This window comes from Polypterus senegalus, chromosome 3, assembly GCF_016835505.1.
Source record: "Polypterus senegalus isolate Bchr_013 chromosome 3, ASM1683550v1, whole genome shotgun sequence".
In the NCBI taxonomy this organism is placed as follows: Eukaryota; Metazoa; Chordata; class Cladistia; order Polypteriformes; family Polypteridae; genus Polypterus; species Polypterus senegalus.
In genome coordinates, this window is record NC_053156.1 from 45811760 (window position 1) to 45832953 (window position 21194).

Sequence of the window (21194 nt, forward strand, 5' to 3'; positions counted from 1 at the left end):
GTAATAGCTCTGGTCTTCTTACTTAAGAAAATTGCTAATTGCACATGTGAAGAAGTAAGTATGCCCCCTTTTATCAAGACATCACACCTAATATTCACCTAGTCTTCAGGAAATTCTAAAATAGAAGATAAATTTAACTTCAGGAGATTCCATGTGTTAACAGGTAACATGTAAGCACACCCTATGAAACATGACTGACCCTGCCTAAACCACTCTGTATTGTTCCTCCTGTGTACTATACCACAATGTACCCTCCTTACATGTGTTCACTTTCAGAGTTTAGGAGGGTACAATCAAGGTAAAGTATAAAAGTAACTGATATCATATAAGTAAAATGCAGATGGCTCTTGAGTCATGAGACAGAGTATAGGAGACAAGGGAACTTTATTGCTTGGTGCACAGAGAATTGTAGGCAACTTATCATCAGCAGAACCAAGGCACTGGTTATTGGCTTTCACCACACCAAAGACCCTCCATATCTGGTCACTATTCAGGGAGTGGATGTGAGTGTGGTCCACTCCTTCAAATAGTTGGGGGTCCATCTCAATGACGGGTCTCAGAACACAGAGGAACCAGACAAGAAAGGGCAGGGCAGACTCTTCTTATTTAGGATACCGCTCTCCTTTAATGTGGGAAGTGACATTCTTTACATCTTCTATAACTCTGTGATATGGCTGTGCAATTTTCTGCACTGTGGTGTTTTGGGCTGGTAACATCACATCAAGAAATGCCCACTGAATCAACAAGCAAATTATAGGGCAAGCTCAGCTATAATATACACTCTGAAACCCCTGGAGGTAGCAGAGAATGAGAGAATTAAAACAAACCTTAGTGTAATTATGAACAATGCTGCACATCCTCTCTCTGACACACATCTATCTATCTATCTATCTGTCTATCTATCTATCTATCTATCTATCTATCCAGAAAGGCAGAGTTAATGGGATCTTTACTTGTCTGTCATCAGGGATGATTTTAATTTACTGCTTTCTGATTACACATGAAAAGTACTTTTTCCCTTCCTCTTACCTCCCAACTTTCTTTTTCTTTCTTTCTTTCTTTCTTTCTTTCTTTCTTTCTTTCTTTCTTTCTTTCTTTCTTTCTTTCTACCTGTGACCATTTTAGGATTGGCTCTCAGAAAAAATTCTTTGACCTTCAGGGGCTTGTCTGACAAATTTGTTTCTATAAGCTTCAGGGAAGCAAGGTAGAACAAGCTCTAAGGCTTCCAGTGTTACCATTCTGTTTTTATTGGACTCATTTGTGTTCCCAGGGCATTTTGATAAAGCAGAGTAAATTATGCCACTTGAGGTTAATGAAGCTGTGATGAAATATTTCCAATTGGTGTATCTCTGGAATCCACGTGGCTTTTTATTTTATTTTCATGATATTCTCATGATACTGGAGACATCTGAGCTCTTTGGCATTGGTGGTGCATTTCCATGTGTGGACTCTTAGTCTGTGACATTCTGATAAGCATTCTTCATTACCTGCTTGATTGTACAAGGTGCTCCATGGAATACTATCGGATGAGTCGTCTTACCAGCTGAAATCACATTTTTTAATACATCAATCTGTACAATCTCATTTATTGTACAGTTTCCAATTAAGTATGCTTTGTGTTGCTTCATGTATGTCTGACCACTGTTAGTGTGTGAGGGCTGCTATAAAACTTCATTTTCCCTCAGAACCAATGAAATATCTGTCTATCCATGATATAATCCATTTCATATCTATCTATCTATCTATCTATCTATCTATCTATCTATCTATCTATCTATCTATCTATCTATCTATCTATCTATCTATCTATCTATCTATCCTAAACTGGAATGACAAGAGACATGTCAAAATCAATTATGGCTCCAAACGAAAGACCCTACAAAGAAGAACAGAATTTTTTCTCAAAAATAGACAGAGAGGTGTTAGGATGCTCCTTGACACCAGGAGTACATAAAAACTGTCATATGGGAATATGTCCTGCTTCAAACCTGGGTGGGAAAGGCTAAGCTGAGTGGGAAATGCTGAGTGGAGGTACCATCATTCTTCTTCTGGGTGCTATCCCTCCAATCTAGAGGGGGAAATGGATACTGAAAGACTATTCATTCTGCTCCTTAGCCCCTCTCTCTGGATTGGTCCCCATAAGACACTTACCAAGCTTCCATGTTCATATCTATCTATCTATCTATCTATCTATCTATCTATCTATCTATCTATCTATCTATCTATCTATCTATCTATCTATCTATCTATCTATCTATCTATCAATCTACTAGAGCGCCACATCAACATTGTGCCAAAAACATTTTAAACCAATAGGAGACTGGGAGCTACAAAGACAGACTGTATACAAAACTCATTGTGATGGCCAATCTGGAGTTAATTTTCCTGCTGGTTATAGAGGTAAAGCTTGTGAAAGTCAACAAAGAAAAGGGAATTGTACGCAACTTAATATCAGTAGAACCAAGGAACTGGATAAGTTAATTCCAAAAACTGATATTCTCTGACCTTCTTAAGTCAATTCAACATAGTGGTGAGCAAGGGCACTGTTAGGATTTGCAGAGGTCAGGGTCTTAGCCTCCCCTCTTATTTTCGCAGGCATGCCTTATTAGGAAAGAAATAATCGAAGAGCCACGCAGAGTCTCCCTTGGAGTTTCATGTGGGTGATGCTAAAGCTAAATCCTGTGAAGCTCTCATCCCCTAGTGACACCACTGGTGGTTGGGGAACACAACCTAGTCCTACAGCATCAGGCACAAGACAAGATATAGCCCTGGGAAGGACATACTAACACACCTTTGGCCAGCTTAGAGTCACCAGCTAGCCTAAATTGCACATCTCTCAGAATGTGAAAGGAAATTCCATGCAATCACATGAGGAACACACAAACTACACATAGATAGTTACCAGGTGCTGGGTCTGAGCCAGGACAATGGATCCATGAGTAGGCCCCTCTATCCAGTGCTTCACCATGATGCTGACGTAAGTTCTAATTAATCTTTATTTGATACAGCAGCTTTCATGGTGATGATGATAAGTTGTGTTTTCAAAAAGGACAGAATAATGCAGTACAGAGACATACAATATAAAGAAGACTGTTGTAATTGGCTTTGTGTTAAGCTGAACTGTTAACATTCTAAGTTTTTGATTCCTTTTGATTTTTTACTTTTTGATTGATTCTTCCTTTCTTAAAAAGCAACAGTTTTCTTTGCCTTTCTTTGATATACCTTTTATGCACAAATTCAGTCAATTATTTTATTTTAATATGGGTAATGGATCTTCTCCTATAACAAGTCCATGGAAGGAGATAACATTTTTACTGCTCAACCAGATGATGAAGGTCTTCAGCTTCATGGTTGCATATGCTGTGCTACATAACATGGCACAGCATAATAATCTTGTACCCCTGACCATTTTGATATGGATCCAGTCAAAACAGAAAGACACCCACAGAAAGTCATCTCTCTGAAAATGAGTGAGTTCTGTCCATTCCCTACTGCCTTGAATATCACTGAAAGTGAGGTAGTGGGGTACTGACATACTGCAGCAGGTAAAGTATGCTTTTAGCAGATTGGAAAGACAGCATTCAAGATCTGCTTGATCTTGAGTGACCCCACCAGTGCAGGACTCACATATCAGACTGGCCCTTCTGAGAGACAACTTCAGATCTGTCAGATGAACATATCACTGGCAGGACAAGTAGTGACAGGCTCCTCACTGTACTTCCATGGAGAAAAAAAGGGCAGAAAAAATCAACAAATGATAAAACTTAGAAGCAGCAAAATTACCCGCTACAGAAAGTATCTGGAAAAAAGCGATTAGGAGATGAATCCTTGAATGTAGCAAAACGTCAAACCAGAAGGTCAAGAGTACGAGGCACCAAACACCAAATAGTAGTAGAAAAGGTTTGCTAGACTTTTTAAGATAAAGACCACTAGAAGAGGCAACCACACAGTAAACTAATAACAACAATCTCAGATGACACTGAACATGCAGCGCCATGATGTCACATGACAAAGTTTTTGAAGGCGTGGCCTAGCAAGAAGGACATGCATCCTAGCAATAGCTATTTCAAAATTGCGGTGTCAATACCTAAATAAAATAGTGTCATGGTGAAACAAAGACATAATGATAATAATTATTAACATGAGCTTAGAGACAATATCTAATAAAAAAAATCATATAATTAAATTCTCTGATATCCATAACCTTTAAAATGTAATTGAAACAAAATTTAAAGCAGGTAAAAACACATGCTGCTGACCTTAGAGCAGAGCGACCTGTCAGAGGCCCTCTGCTCACACCTCCTAGATGTCTCAAATGTCAGGCCCTGGAGGACAATAACCGGTCATACACAGTGGCTGTGGTCACAACTGTCCTGAAGAATGAATGTTGATGTGCAGACGCAGCCTCAGCCTTCCTTTTCTCCTGACCTTAACTGAACACAACACATTTGAAATTCTCTGACTCTCTGCTTGCCAGCAATTTCTTCAGATCCTTTTGCTGGAACTACTGGAGATTCAGAAGTCATTGACTCCATGGGCCAGAGGTGTTAAAAGGTGGGGGATATAAGAAGTGATCACATAAGATACTTATTGACTGCAATACCACTGCTCTTAATAATGATAATTGTTTTCCCACTGTTTTTGTTGTAACACTGTTTTATTGTGTTATTGTTTTAATGAACTTTTTGCTATTTCATGAATGAAGGTGAAACCTCGGTTTGCGAGCATAATTCATTCCGGAAACGTGGTCGCAATCCAAAGTACTCGTATATCAAAGCGAATTTCCCCATAAGAAATAATGGAAACTCAGATGATTCGTTGCACAACCCAAAGCTATTCATATAAAAATGATTAATACAAAATATAAAGTAAAAGTACATAAAACAAATTAACCTGCACTTCATGGCTGCTGTGAGTGAGTTTCTAAACTCTTTTGGGATTCCACCCAACGGGATGACAGGCGGAAGAGTGTCCTGAAGCAACCACAGGCTCCAAGGGCTTTAGCAGTTCGCCGTAAAAGCGAAAAAGATCGCGGACATGCTATAAGTGCCTGCCATTGATCGGAAATACAGGAACATTATAAATGCACAGGGAACAGTATTACTTGGCCTCGACCCTGCCTGACTGATATGTCTGTGTATAGTCGGTGTCAGATCCCGCTACAATAAATAACCGTGCTGTTCCTGTTTCAAGCTGAATAAAGCTGGTGTCGCTAAAGTACTGAGAATCAGCTTCATGTTTTGTGGTGCAAGACAGGGACTCACACGTTACAACACACACACATGGTCACCATGCTATAGTAAACAGTATACGCTTGTATGGATGTTGACTATATGAGTGAGACATGTCGACTAAGATGTAGAATGGGAGATGATTACCCACAATCCCGCAGCCAGAGAGAGAAGAACCATCAGCTCAGTTGTAATCACATGGCGCTTGGCAGACAAAGCGCATACGTACTACTCGTATTGCAAGACATCGCTCTTTTATCAAGTAAAAATTTATTACAAATTTTAGCTCATCTTGCAAAACACTCTCAAACCAAGTTACTCGCAATCCAAGGTTCCATTTCGGTTTAATAGCAGAGTGGTATGTTTCTTTTTTTTATTATTATAAAGATATACTTACAATGTATTCGGAAAGTACTCAGGCCCCTTCACTTTCTGTACACTTTATTGAATTATAGACACAAAGTCCTGACATATGGTGTGAAATGTAAACCCTTTATTCACAAACATGCGTATGCCTTTCTGCACTATCCGATCAATTCTCTGGAACTCTCAAGTTTTATATACATCTCAGGAAGTAACTGGAGCAAACAGGATACAACTGGCCACAATATGAAGTGCCACAGGAAAGGGACTGAATACTTACATGAATGAAAAATTTCAGGTTTGATTTTAAATACATTTGCAAACCTTCTTGAAAGAATGATTTCACTTTGTCATGATAGGTTATGAAGTGTAGATTGATGGGCAAAAAAAGGCAAATCCATTTAATATTAAATTTACAACACAATAAAATGTGCAGAAACTGAAGGGAGGAGCCTTCATCCACTGTATACTGTATATGGTATAAGTTGGGAAAGTAAAAAAACCAAAGTTAACTGAAGGATTAAAATCAATGCAGCACACCTACAACATAACTGGTTAGTGTAGTGCATTCTGATATAGGCAGGGATGAACTTCTTTAGATATTCCCTTAGAACATATTGTAATGACTTGGCAGTGTAAGAGACAGAGGAATGGAATTAGCCGATTGCTGATAAGAGGCCCTAAAATGAACTGTTGGCATCTTTGGCACTGTATCTTCCCCACTCTTCAGCTGTGCCATGATCTCCCAGCTGTTTGTTCCTTTGTCCCTTCATGCCCATCACCCAGGTTCAACCACACCAAGGGTCAGAAGCAACTTGTATGCCACACTATCCTCCCAGCTCTCTGTCAGCAAACCCATGTGCAGGGTCCATTCTGAGGCTCACTAGTGGCGACACCACTGAGCCGATTGGCTTCAGCAGCTGGGAGATGTGCCCTAAAGTGATCTTGTAAGTGCTGTGTCCATGCCCTGACCCTCTATACCTGACGCTCACAGGCTGCTTTATTGCCGGCTTCAGCAGATATTCCTTTCTCCTTAGACTGTCCACCACCTGAGAAGAGTGTCCCTCTGAGGTTCGGACACATGGCTCACTACACTATCTAATAACTAAAGGACCCTGAAAGAGACTGAGGAGTTATTGAAAAATGACTAGAATCGCAAACCCTGCTTTGTTTCTTTTTTCCTTTCATTGAATAGTAACAATGACTACCCTTGTCATCTTTTTTTGTACCTGAATGCAGAGATTATTGTGGCATGAAATGCAATTTCAGTTTTTTTTTTTGGATAAGATGCTCACTTTTAAAAAATGAGTCTAGACAGGACCTCCTCCTCCCTCTCCATGACTGCTAGACAATTCCTGCTGCCGGGGACGTCGGAATATTCAAGTTAAAGTGTGGCAGCCACGGTGTCACTCCTGTGGCCTGGGGAGAGTGGGTCGGATTTATCATCGTGTTAATAACATCAGGAAAGCTGTCATCTTTCGCCAGTTCCGACACATTTGGAGAGGCCCTTATTTTTTTGAGAAAGCGCCGCTTGAGATTATTGTGGAGGCAGCTGTTGCCTCACAGAAAGTCAGGTCTACAGTGGGTGAAGTGGCAAATGTAGGTTTCAAAAGGATAGGTCTGCAGTAGCTGTGGCCATGTATGCTTGCAAGAATGTCTGCAATGACCTCTTCACTAGCCCTCAGAGACGGACAACCAGGTCAGAAAGTGGTGGAAACACAGGGATCAAAAGGAAAACTTCATGCCAGGCCACAGGAGAACCTCGGGGATCTCCACCAGCACGGCAACCTGTTGCTCCCAGCCAGGAGAGACATTTTGAGGAATATCTGCGGCTTCATGGACTTTCATTCCAGGAAACAATGAGAGCAAAGACAGGCATGAAATACAGGTAGGGTAACCTGCTAGGGATGAGATGTGACCAAGTACAAGAGACAGAAAATGTGGGAATGAATTTCTTTTAGCATGTAAAGAGATGAAGCTTAGCAGGTATAAATTGAGCAAGGCTGCTGTAACTTCTGCCAAAAAGTGTGTCACCCATCCATCCATTCTTCTGGTCCTGCTCGTTCCTTTACAGATTTGTGAAAACCCAGATCCTTTTTTAAAACTAAAAAGTAATTATTTTAAATTGTTTTTAATTATTGGGAAATAAGCATACAATATAACTAAAATAGGACAATTTAAAAACAAAAGCAATATAGGAACCAGAATTGTAATGCCATTCCTGACTCCTGTTTCATATTCATAAAACGTTCTCTATGGATTATTTCTGGGGTACTCCTGGAGTAGACAATTGTGAGGGTGATATGTACGTCAAATCTAAAATCTACAAGTACATTTGGCCATATGGGTGTTTTATCTTTATGTTTGAGCTTTCTCTTAGTGTGAGTGTGTTAACACCTAACAGCCTAAAATGTTGTGCTTCTTTTTATTTTTCTGTTTTTTCTTTAGTTGGAAGGCTGAATGTGTATATTAACTGTGTACAGACCAGGATCATGTCTTATGAAAACAGAAGAGGGAGAATTATTAGTTGTACGAGTGCTAACATATTCTAACTAGAGCAGAGGGAACTGTAGTGGAGACTAGTGCACTGTACATAAAGTTGGCGAGAAGGAGATGTGCTGCCTCAGGGGGCATTGCATTGGCCAAATGCCCTCTGTTTCAAGTGATCCAATCAAATTTTGATTTGTAAAGCACTTTGTGATGGAGACTGCTATGCAACCTAAAGATAAGTTACGTGTGTTGCTGTACCGGACTGTGTATGCAGCTGGGAGAATCATTTAAAAAGACGTTTTAATAAAGAGTATTATTTTGATTTAAAGTAGACTTTCCGTTAGTGATGAAGGAATGATAGATTTGTTTTCCTGCACCATTGCTGAATTTATATCCTTATATTAATTTCACATGAGTTTGTAAACAGCAGAAAGAGCTGTTACATCAGCTGAACAGCCACTGAGAATATGAATGTTAGATTTATTACAGATAACATGCTGGACAGAACTGTTTCATCTCAAATTCTGCAAAAAAAGCCAAAAGGTTATATCCTTTATTTAGCATCTACATAAAAAAACAGATAGGGGTTATTTATTTTACAGAAAAATTGGAATGTCAGTTGTGTCAGACCACATCAGGCGACATCAGATGAAATATTTTTCAGCACTTAGTGAAGTAGGTCGTTTTTTGTTTCTTGGCACTGATAAGAATAGTAAACGATAATTAATATTTTTTCACTGCAACTCTTCAGTAGTGGAAAATCTTGAAATCCTCAAATTGCAAGCTGTTTATCGTAAATTTTAATAATTTTACTCATATGAACCGGTGTTAACTGAATTTACAGGACTTAAAGGAATTGCAAGCACCCTTTTGTACTGTAGTAGTAATTTATGCCTTTGTTCCAGCCAGCTTAATTACTTTATTACTTGGGAATGGGAAATAAGCACATACCACAGAACCTGTTTTAATTAATTCCTAACCTGTGAGCAGATGGATGCCGAAGGTTGGAAAAGGAAGGAGTGTAGAGGTACTTAAACACATCGATCAGACTAATTCTTCATCAGCCAATCAAATGTGTGCATTATCACATGTCCCGAAACCCCACGTGTGAATATTAATTTCATATGGCTTGTCTGATGGGCCAAAAAGAGAGGAAAAGAAGAGGAAGATAAACAGCAACAGAAGAGTGACGTCAGAGATAAGAGACATAAGATCATCCAATTTAGATGTCAGAAATGTAACAAAAGCTATTACTTTAGAGTCAGACCCACTAATTAGTAAATAATGAATTAATTAAACAATTAGAAGACCTAGAAAAGTAGAATGAAAATCAAGATGAAAATACTGTTAAAAAGAAAAAAAATACATTATTCCTATATAGATGCAGATCACACCGCATGGCAGCAGCAGCAAGCCAGCAGCAGCAATCCAGCAGCTGATCGAGCAAAGAGGAAGTAAAAAAAACTATTTGTTTCCTATTGCATCACTGTTTAAGAGGGGGTTTTGGAGGAGCGACTGCATCTCCTTGGGGTGTGTTCAGCACCCATCTTCACAACGTGAGCAGCCGATATGCGAAGTGGCTGTCACATAGCGCAGGCAAGGGGAGTTAGCAAGCAAAGTGAGCAGTGGGAGCCCCCTAGTGTGTGGATCTCCAGCTGCAAATATATATATATATATATATATATATGTATATATATATATATATATATATATATATGTATATATATATGTATATATATATATATATACATATATATATATATATATATATATATATATATATATATAGTGGAACCTCGAGTCACGAACGTCTCTGAACATGTACAAATTGGGTTACGACCAAAAAGTTCGCCAAACTTTTGCATCTGTTCACGACCACACACTCGGGTGACGAACAAGCCAGCTTCTCTTCCGGCTTATACGCGCCGATGATTTCCGCACGAGTTCAGTCTCTCCCTGTGCATTCGCTATGAACTCTTTGTGTTCTATTTCGTTTCCCTTCCGGTTCATGTGCGCCGGTGATTTACGCATGTGTTCAGTCTCTCCCTGTACAGTACATTGTTCTTGGTCAGATGTGCATCACGCAGAGGGACTTTACCTCAAAACTGTAATCTCCTCTCCACCCAGCTTCCTGCTCACGTCCTTCATGCCAGAACTCGACTCATGCAAGGTTAGTTTTCTTGGTTGTTTATGGTTAGTTTTTGTATAAATTATGGATTTTTTAAATGTTAATTTTTTTCCCTGTGCTTAAAACTCATTTAAAAAAAGTGTTTACAGCGAGCGGTTCATAAGGTTGTAGCGTGAACTCTTGCAGTGTTAGCTTTTGTTAGCAATGTTAGGTTTTCTCAGTGTTATTCAATGTTTTTACATTTAGTTTACTATTACACTGTGCATTCTATGGTATAATTAACTATTTTTGTGCTTAAAAATATAAAAAAAATATATTTACAGTTTGTATGGTCTGGAACGGATTAATTTACATACAATCCTATGGGGGAAATTACTTCAGGTCAAGAACCAAATCGGGTTGCGACCAGAGTTTTGGAACGAATTACGGTCCTGACCCGAGGTTCCACTGTATATGTATATAAGTAAAACATGGCAACATGAACTGGCAACCTGGCTGGGATGGTTCAAGGATCCTTACCTGCTCTGGAAGCCAAACTAATACTGGGATAGGAACAAAGGCAGGGCATTCCCTGCCTCAACCAAGTGATAAGCAGAAAGTGCCAATGATGCAGCGGCTCAGTCAAGGAAGGATGAGGGAGATAAAATATGTGAAATATTTGCTACCCTAAGACACGAGATGACAACATTTTAGATCTATGGCACCCATATAGACACCCACTGAGCATGAGTGATCTGTAGTCCAGCAGGGTGGCCGTGTTGGGTTTCATGGGTGCCACCAAAGGATGCTGCATAGATCTATGAACTTTATTTGATGGGGCTAATTAACCTTTGCACCTCCTGAAAGCCTAGATATGAAAATAATTGTTAATTGTTAAATATTGTCATATTGTTATAAATTCCACAGTATCAATTTCTGGGTTTATGAGAAAGCAGCAGACAGATCTTCACACCCTAGGCAGGGCTAGGTGCTTAAAGCCGATGTCACATTACATTGCAGTTGCTGATCTAGTCTCCTGTTTATGTCAATTTACATGACAGTAAAGCTCTGGGGATATCAAATTACACAATTGCATGATGAGTTTCCAGTAAAGTTTCCCACTGTAAAAGATATGCCAGCTTGCCCCTTTCTCTGACAGCTAGCGCTGTGTGAAGGCCTTTCAGGTATGATGGATTAAGCCACTTTCTCTGCCTTTTTTTTCCATTCTCAGTACGTAAAGCATGAGACATCAGACAGACTAGCTTCTCTTCCACGTTTCTTGTCACTACTTTATGTAAACTGCATTTCTGGGTGAGCACTCCTTGTTTGTCAGCTCTCATGGACATTCATACTACTTTAAGACAAAAGGCAAGTCTCTGGCTAGTTGGACTGAATCTCTAGGGGTATTGCACTATACAACTGTAGAAACATGAGAAAAACTGATGAAAACTTGTGTAATGTTATCTGGCCTTTATTTGTCATTTTATTGGGAATTCTTGACAGAAGTACTAACGTTTATATTGAAATAAAAAATGCAATACATTTTATTTCTATAAACAATACAAAATACATTGTAATGGATGGTGGGTTGTAAACATTGACATTTAATAAAATAAACACCCCGTGTGCCACTGCCCGATGGGTAGAAGTCGGCTTATGCAGAGGGCGTCTCAGACCACAAACACCAGGCACACTTGTGCCAAACACAAAGTCCAAAGTTCAAAAGACAGTCTTTTATTAAGCACAATAACTTTTTCACTGACCTCTTCATATAACAATAATAATATTCTGTTTCTTGCACTATTTATCTTCCATCACAGGTGAGCTTTGATCTTCTCCATTTTAGACTCTAACTCTTCCAAATGAGGACTAGGGCTAATTTTTCAGGTAGACTTTGGATTGCTTCCAGTGAAATGATATTGACTCTGGAATGCACTTCTAGGTCAGGTAGAAACTGTTCATGATAGGGGAGCCTGCTACCAGCAGCCCCTCCAATGGCACTGAAGAACCCCAACTGGGCAGCCTACCAGAACTACAACTCCCATGCTGCCCAGCGAGATTCTAAATGGGGGAGGGGATATAGTTGATGAATAGTGCCACCCAGTGTACGAGAGGAACACATCCAATTGAGACAGTCTCCCTCTGTTCTTCCACAATGCCCCCATGATGCCCATCTATTTACACTGTTCAATTGTTATGATGGGTTCCTAGTCAGTCAAGGGACCATGCTCCGTATTGTGTATATATTATTTAGATGAAAATTATCTATTAATTAAAAACTCACCATCTCCAAAGAAATTGTTCTATAGAAAGCAGAAAGTGAATAACAGCCGAGGTAATTACACCCACAGTGTAGGCCTTCTTTTAACTCTACATATGTGAGGGGAGTGGAGTTTGTGTAGCCCCTGGTCCTGAGTTTACAGTAAGGAGAGATGGAAATGCATGAAACAGCTGTTGTGCCTTTAGAACAAAGGGAGGATTTCTGTTTACAAAGCATATAGAAGAAAGTATAATTACATTTACTAGTCACTGGCCATTGTATGAAATCATGCGGAGGGGATAATAATGTTTTAATGCTATAAGTCACCTTATCCTGAGCAGAGAATAAAATCAAATATAGAAAATAAATAAGGATTTTCATACATTTAAGGTACACCAATACACAATTGTTTCAATATTTCCATAAGTATTAAAAAAGATACAGTTTCTGTCTGCAACATAAGAGAACAAAAAATTTTGGATTGTCAAGTAAAACACATATTGTTGAAAGTAAAGAGACAAAGAACAGTAGGTAGCACAATCAAAAAATGAAAATGCCAAGCTTAAAAATCATTTTCCAATTTCATGGTAATGACTTATGAAGAGCTACTCACCGTTACTCTGCAGATGATATGACTATTTTCAGGTATCAGGAATGCATCTGCTCTTTTGCTCACATTGTTATTCAGTGCAAATCATGTGATTCTAAGCATCTTGTGGTGTGATATTTTGGCAGTTAAGAAGGCCGCTTTTTCTCTTTGTTACAGCTTGTGCTTGAGGTGTTCAGTTTTAAGGAGCTGAGTACCAGCATTCTTTGCTGTGCACTAACATCGTTCAGACATTAGTGTATGACATTGCTCGAATATATAACTTTAATATAATGTTGTTTGGGTATAACAAAACAATCAGTGTCTAACTAGGAGCAACACCAGCTAATTTCTGGAAATCTACAGAAAACAAGAATGTTTCTCTTGTAAAAGCTCCAGGAATATGAAATTCTTTCTTACAGATTTGCTCAGTGCAAGAATTAAAGCTCTCCATAACATAGTGATAAAAATAAGCTGTATTTTTACAGTATATATAAATTTGCTGTATATTGTTTATGAAAGAGTAATATTTAATAAGCAGGTTATTTATATGACTGCAAAGCTTATTAAATACTGTACACAAACCACAGTGTCACACTGATTCACTGCACAAAAATTTTTATAAAAAGTCTTGCTTCCTGAAAAGTTTTTGCTGATTGTGACAGGTACCTACTGGGTATGCACAAATATAGTTTTGGTTTTACTGCATCACGTAGGAACTCTAAGACATAGACATTTATATGTTTACTGAAAATGGCGTATTTAGTCACGTTTATGTTTCACATAAGCTATTAAATTCAACAGAATTAAGTTTTTTGGTCTGGTACATCACGTTGCAGTGTCCAATAGTAGTCATCAAGCATTGACGGATTCCAGTTGCCCTGGTATCGTGTCTCCATCGTAGCAATGTCCTGGTGAAAACTTTCACCGTGTTCGTCACTGACAGCACCAATATTTGCGGGGAAGAGTCCAAGTGTGAGGGGAAGAAATGAATCTTGAGTGACATGTTGCACTTCATTGTCTTGTATGCTTTGAGAAGTTTGTCTACCAGCTGAATGTACTTTGGGGCTCTGTAATTGCCCAGAAAATTGTCAACAATGTCTTTTAAGGCTTTCCAGGCAATTTTTTCCGGCCCAACTAACAGATCTTCTAACCGCTTGTCACTCATAACATGTCTGATCTGGGGGCCAACAAAAATGCCCTCTTTGATCTTGACGTCACCTGTCTTAAATAACGAAAACCTTTTCCTTCCTTGTTCAGTGCTTTCATGAAATTCTTCATGAGCCCAGTTTTATGTGAAGAGGAGGCAAAAATAACTTTGCCGGGTCGACAAGCGATTCATGTGCCACATTTTTCTGTCCTGGAACTAACTTTTTACGGAGTGGCCAGTTCTGTCAAGAATAGTGTGACTCTTTAGCATGGCAGTCCCATTCACAGATGAAACAACCGTACTTTGTATAGCCGAGCTGCAGTCCTAGTAACAGAGCAACGACTTTAAGATCTCCACAGATATTCCAGTTGTACCTGCTATACTGGACGTGCTTCAGCAATAGTTCCATATTCTCATACGTTTCTTTCATGTGTGCTGCATAGCCAACAGGTTCTGAAGGATAAACTTTGCCATTGTGTAACAGAACAGCTTTCAGGCTTACCATTGATAAATCAACGAAGAGACTCCACTCTTCCGGGTTGTGATCACAACCCAAGGCGGAGAACAATCCTTCAATGTCACAACAGAAACAGAGACTGTTGACTTGTGCAAAAAATGTGGTTATATCATGATGTCGGCCTCAGAGAAACACATAGAAATTTTTGCACCTGGTGACAGCAAACACCATGCCTGCAGTCTCAAACCCAGCAGCTCAGCTTTTGCTTTTGGTAGACCCAAATCTCTGACCAAATCGTTCAATTCGGACTGTGTTATCAGATGTGGATTGCCTGATGAGCACGGTTCAAAATCTGGGTCAATGTCACTGTCAGTACCCTGCATTGCAGTTTCTTCATCTGGTTCATCTAAGGTCCAATCCTCTGCTGGTTTCAGAATTGGAAGACTGTCATCATGTGGCATGGGTCTCAATGCTGAAGGGCAGATTAGGATATTTAATTGAATTCTTGTTTTTGGCAGAGAAACCAGACACTTAGTCAAACAGAAGTGACAGTCCATCACATGGTCTTTCTGTTCTCGCCATATCATCAGAACAGCAAACGGCATCGTCTTTCGAGTGCCTCTGATCCAGGCTCAGACTGACAGCACATGTTGCATAGCAAATGTGAGGTGCCCATTCCTTGTCTTGATCACCAGTTTTGCAGCCGAAATACAGATGACAAGCTTTCTTCACAAGAGCAGTCATCCAACGTCTCTGAGGAGCAAGTGTATATTCGCCACAGATATAGCAGAATGTATCGCAGCTGTTACGAGATTGATGAGACATATCGCCCGACACCAAACATCTATAGCATCAAGCTTACTTACTTTTATATTGCTTCAGATACTATACTGATACTATACATACACACTGACTATCTATATTAACCAAATGAGCAGGATAGGTGTATGTAAGCCACCTTTATAGCATGCTGAGACAGTGTCAAACTTGTTCAGATGCCCAGGCATGCCCAGGATGTCAACTTCCACAGAACAGCTTCCAACCTGGTCTGATTCCATGCCTGGACATGCCCAGGCTGCACAAACCGTTGTTGATACGTTACTTATGGGAGCGAACATGTTTGGATACAAATATAAGAAAAAATCATGACAAAAATCAAGGGCCCAAAAATCTTTAAGAAACACCCAACAGTGTCCAAGAAGCAAAAACTTTGTTGCACAATGATTATCCCTCTTCACTGCCTACAAAAAGTAAGCATACTAATTGTAGCTGTGCAGTCGTTAGAGCTGCTGTTCTCCTCTTCTAGTGATCTGGGTTCTCTCCTTGGTCCAGTCATTCACCATGTGGATTTTACACGTTGTCTGTGTTTTGAATGATTACTCTGATTAGGGTGACTGGTGACTTTAAATTGCTCTGGTATGAATGAATAGGGTGAGTATGTTTAGACCAGCGTCCAGAAGATGGATGGAGGACAGTGCTAATTGAAACTGAAGGTTGCTTTTAACCAGAAGGCAAAGTACCTTACAGGAACTGCAAATATTTGTTATTCACAGGATACCGATCATGTCAAAGATTTAAATAAGATTTATTCTTTTTCTTGTAATTAGAGTTGATATCATAATAATGACAATAATAAATATATGTACATTGTATACATTGAATGCAGGTCAATGTGCCTTACATGCAAAATATACAGTATATATATATATATATAGATAGATAGATAGATAGATAGATAGATAGATAGATAGATAGATAGATAGATAGATACTGTATTAATCCCTAGGGGAAATTCACAATCCCAAGGGGAAATTCACAGTATGTTAATTTTCAGAGCTTTGTGAGTTGCGTATATATATATATATATATATATATATATATATATATACAAAGGTACAAAAACAAGATAATGATATTAATATGAACAATATGAATATTTACCACACCTATACAGTATAGAAATGCCTTTTAAAGCTTTCCTGTGTACATTACTGATTTATTCAACCAGGATGAACCATCAAAAAACAGTAGGGGAAAACTAATGAATTAAATGGCATTTTTCAACACTGTATGCTATGTTTTTGCTTCAGTGGCACCCTTGGGTATTATTAAATGATGGCCTGATGTAGACTTTCTCTGTCTTGCACAAGGATACAGAATAGTGATAGCATTTTCTTTTAAATGGGTTCATCTCGAGTGATGGCAGGTTGAGGATTACCTCGCCGCTCCTGATTGCCTGCTGTGGCTTTGTCTTCTCAGAACTGCTGTACTTGGTATGTCCACATGGGGGCAGTTCAGTTCTTTCACAGTAGTATCTTCAAATGTACCTATCAGTGCCTTTTTATCTGGAAGATGCTTTATTATTTGTAACAAGGCATAGCTGCAAAAATTCAGTAGTAAATGATCATGTTCAATACAAGGCAGACTGGCTTATTGGTCAAAGTATTAATCTATAAATAATATCAAGGGTGCTTGCTCTGCCACCACCACCACGACTGCCTTAATGAATGACTGTGAGAAAGTCACGCAACTCACAAAGCTCTGAAAATGAACATACTGAGAGATATCTATTATGCTGTGCCTTTACATGACTTGGAGTGATGTTAATTATGAACAGACGCTATTATGTTATTAAATGATTATACCGACACAAATGAAAAAAGGCATTAGGCCCTTTTCAACTTTGAATGTAAATCGGTAGCTAAATGATTTAGTTAATTTACACTTAACAAAAGATGTTTTCAGTGTGCTTATGTGTAGTATTTTTGTAATTGTAGTCACTGAAAAAAGGTGCAATAATAATGGCGATGAAGTCAATGTTTCATAGCTTGGCCTGCTTTGCCTCCGAGAGACAATCAAGAAAATGCCATTCACAGTTGTAGAGTTACAGTCGAAATATAAAGATCATTTTTTCCCACTAGATTCTATTAGAATTTCTTTCTTACTGAAATTTCTTTCTTTAATCACTTATATGATTGGTGTTCACTGATGCCAAATGAATATTTTCTTCTTCACTCATCATGTTGACTTTTTTGATTAAGTGGATGGATTGTAGGCCAGAAGTCCACATGACTGTCACCATCAAGTTCTTCCATGTGAACCCTGAATACAATGAGGACTGAGTGAGGTCATTTATGTTAGGTAGAATGCCTAGAGGTGGCTGGGCAGTCTCGTGGCCTTGGAACCCCTGCAGATATTAGTTTTTTTTCTCCAGCCGTCTGTTAATTAATATTGCCTAAGTTTATTTTTTAATATATTTTGTCTTTTTTTCTCTTTCTTCATCCTGTAAAGCACTTTGAGCTACATCATTTGTATGAAAATGTGCTATATAAATACATGTCGTTGCTGTTGTTGCTTATTTAAAACCTGGCTTGAATTATGTTGCATTATGGTGTCATGTTTCTTAACATATTTTCTAAAATGGCAGACAGGGGCTTGTGTGCGGCTACTTGGGGAGGGATGCTCTTCTGGCTTGTTCTTTGCTGAGTTTGGTGCTCATGAACAGTAAGGCATTAGAAGCCCAGATTACAGATATATGGACACAACATTTTGGCTGAAGGGATAACAACTGAACATAAAAAAGATGAACAGAATGGCATCAGAAATGAAGACTGACAACTGCATGGAACTGACCTCATCTTTCACTTTACTACATTGCCATAAGGGCTTGATGTGGTGAACCTTATCCATAGAAGACATCAGTACACCTGCATCATAAGGACAAGATTACTCTTCTGTTTTCAGTACAGTTCTCAACAACCCACAAACCAAATTAACAAACCCAATTAGACATATTTATCAAAATGTGTGTGTAAGACAAGGTCACCGTGTTAAGTTCACAGTTTATGGGTCAGTACTGTGAAATCTGGTAGTCCTGGTTTTGGATAACCTGTGCCATTCACTAAAGAGAAGCTGAACATTTTTCAGGATCCTCTTTGAGTAGATCACATCTACTTTTGTTTTGTTTCTCCATTCTGTGGGACAGTAGATATGCAGATTATAAAAAACCAAGGTGGATGGTTCAGGAAGTAAAATGTATGACAGTCACAGAGCAATGCCAATTTAGACACTGATTCTCTGAATGGCCCTGTGTACCTTCACTTTTCCCATGGCTCTGTGCAGTTCAGTCGATGTCTAATAGTTAACAAAATTTAACAAACTGGACCAAAGGACTGCAAAAGGAGTGTGTTGTCGGTAGCAGAGCAGCAAATACTGAGGTACCCATAACCAGAAATTGAAACCTAAGGAGAAGCAGGGTCCTAATAAAATAAAGAAGGGGTCCTCAACTTCAGTCCTGGAGTGGCTACAGGCTTTTGTTTCAATCAGTTGTAGGAGCTGCTGAAGCAATTTGTGTTCAAGCAACACTTTTGTTCTTCATTTTAGTTAACCCACTTGATGTGATCCCAAACCCTCAGTTACTTCTTTAAATCTTGAACAGAGATTCACTGTTGGTATTTGCTTTTTTTAATTAACCTGCTATTCTTTAACAATGGGATGCAAATTACAAAAGAGCCAGAAGTCCCACAAATGTCCTGGTCCCATTTACACCTGTGAGCCTTCATCATAAAGTACTTATAAGTTTTTATAAAGAAAAAGTAGAGAACAATATTAAATGATCAAAGCCAAAGCCAAAAATCATTTAGATGATATCTTTAGAAAAGAAAAATCTACAATAGAAGAATTACTTGACATGGCACAATGAAACCGCTATATAATTAAATACACTCTGTTATCGGCAAAGATTGCCAACTAATTTATCATTTGGTCCGGATAGCACTATGACCCCCTTGGGACTGAACAACGAGTGACCCTGGGGTAAAACAAGAGACATGATCATAACTGATTCATTTAGAAACTTTCTTTTGTGAGAGTTTGCTTCTCTCTTTTGATTCTGTCACATTTTCGGGTTGTCACCATTGTGCTGTGTGCCTAAAACTGCTAGGACAGGTTCCTGCCCCGTAAACCTGAATTGGCTAAAGTGAGTTTAAGAATTGTATTTCACTTTCTAACGCCACATAATGCAAATACAGGCTCAGCAGGAGCTGAAGACTATCCTGCCAGCATCAAAAGATAAGTTTGGTATTGTCAAATTTAAGTTATTTCTTCACAAACACAGTATATATGCATTTTCCACATGTCAATGCATTCTAACGTTAAACACTTTCAATTATTTTAAAAAATGTAGAGACTAGCCTGGCATTTTCCAATAGTTGGCATAAGAATTGGAGCTCAATCGGAAGACAAAAGGTTTACAGCTATTTGTTTTCTTTTTTAACTCAACTCAACTTTAACTTTAATTCATTTGGTTTGTGCATCCACCTTAACAAGAGGACAAGCCTGTGTGTGTGCCTGTGCATCTGTCTGTGCATCTGGTTGCTGTGGCTTGGAAGAAAAAGTTAAAACTTGACAAAGTATGCAGAAGGTCTGTTAAAAAATCAAAAATGATAATAAAAGTACCAAATAAAGGTCTAAAAAGAAGAAAATTGGTCTTATTGGCCTGTTCAGTTGTCCAATGTTATATGTCAGCAACAGCAGTGTGGTAGAGACTTTCATGGACCCGCTCAGGCCACGTGAATGAGGTTTATAGTTTCAATACTAATGACTGGTAATTCTGTGTGGTGGGCAATGGATTAGTGAAAATAACAATAAATCAACTCACAAGACAGGAAACTAAAACCCTGACATGAGTCGCTAAATCAGGCCAATGCACTTAGGACCACCACCACATTTCCCCAGCAATACATTTCAACTGTAAGTGAAGCTATGAAAAGCATGTGTTCGTCACTTAGATTTCAACTCATCTTAAACGGATAGCACAGCTAGTCAGCACTAAATGTACACAGACACAGGTTTTAGATATAAAAAGGCAGGTAGGAGAAATGCAGTATAAGGAACCACATACTATATATCTGAACATCAATAGGCATACATATATTAAAAACACTCACTCTTTTAATTAGGTAATGGAGTTTGACTTTGTCTTTGCACGCATGTTGTGAAAGAAGCAGACTAAGCCCAAAGAAGGAACGCTCTGCAGAAGACATAAGTAAAACATATGGATAATGTAGCAGTTCACATTCAGTTCATTCAATTTATTTTCTGGAACTCTTTAGCTTTATCCAAAGTGCTTTAATTAAATCATGATTGATTATCAATCACCACCGATAAATATTGGTAGAATAGATAGATAGATAGATAGATAGATAGATAGATAGATAGATAGATAGATAGATAGATAGATAGATGGGAAAGGCACTATATAATAGATAGATAGATAGATAGATAGATAGATAGATAGATAGATAGATAGATAGATAGATAGATAGATAGATAGATGTGAAAGGCACTGTATAATAGATAGATAGATAGATAGATAGATAGATAGATAGATAGATAGATAGATAGATAGATAGATAGATGTGAAAGGCACTATATTATAGATAGATAGATAGATAGATAGATAGATGTGAAAGGCACTAGTATAGATAGATAGACAGATAGATAGATAGATAGATAGATAGAGTCTTCCTCATCTTTGTCATAATACTGG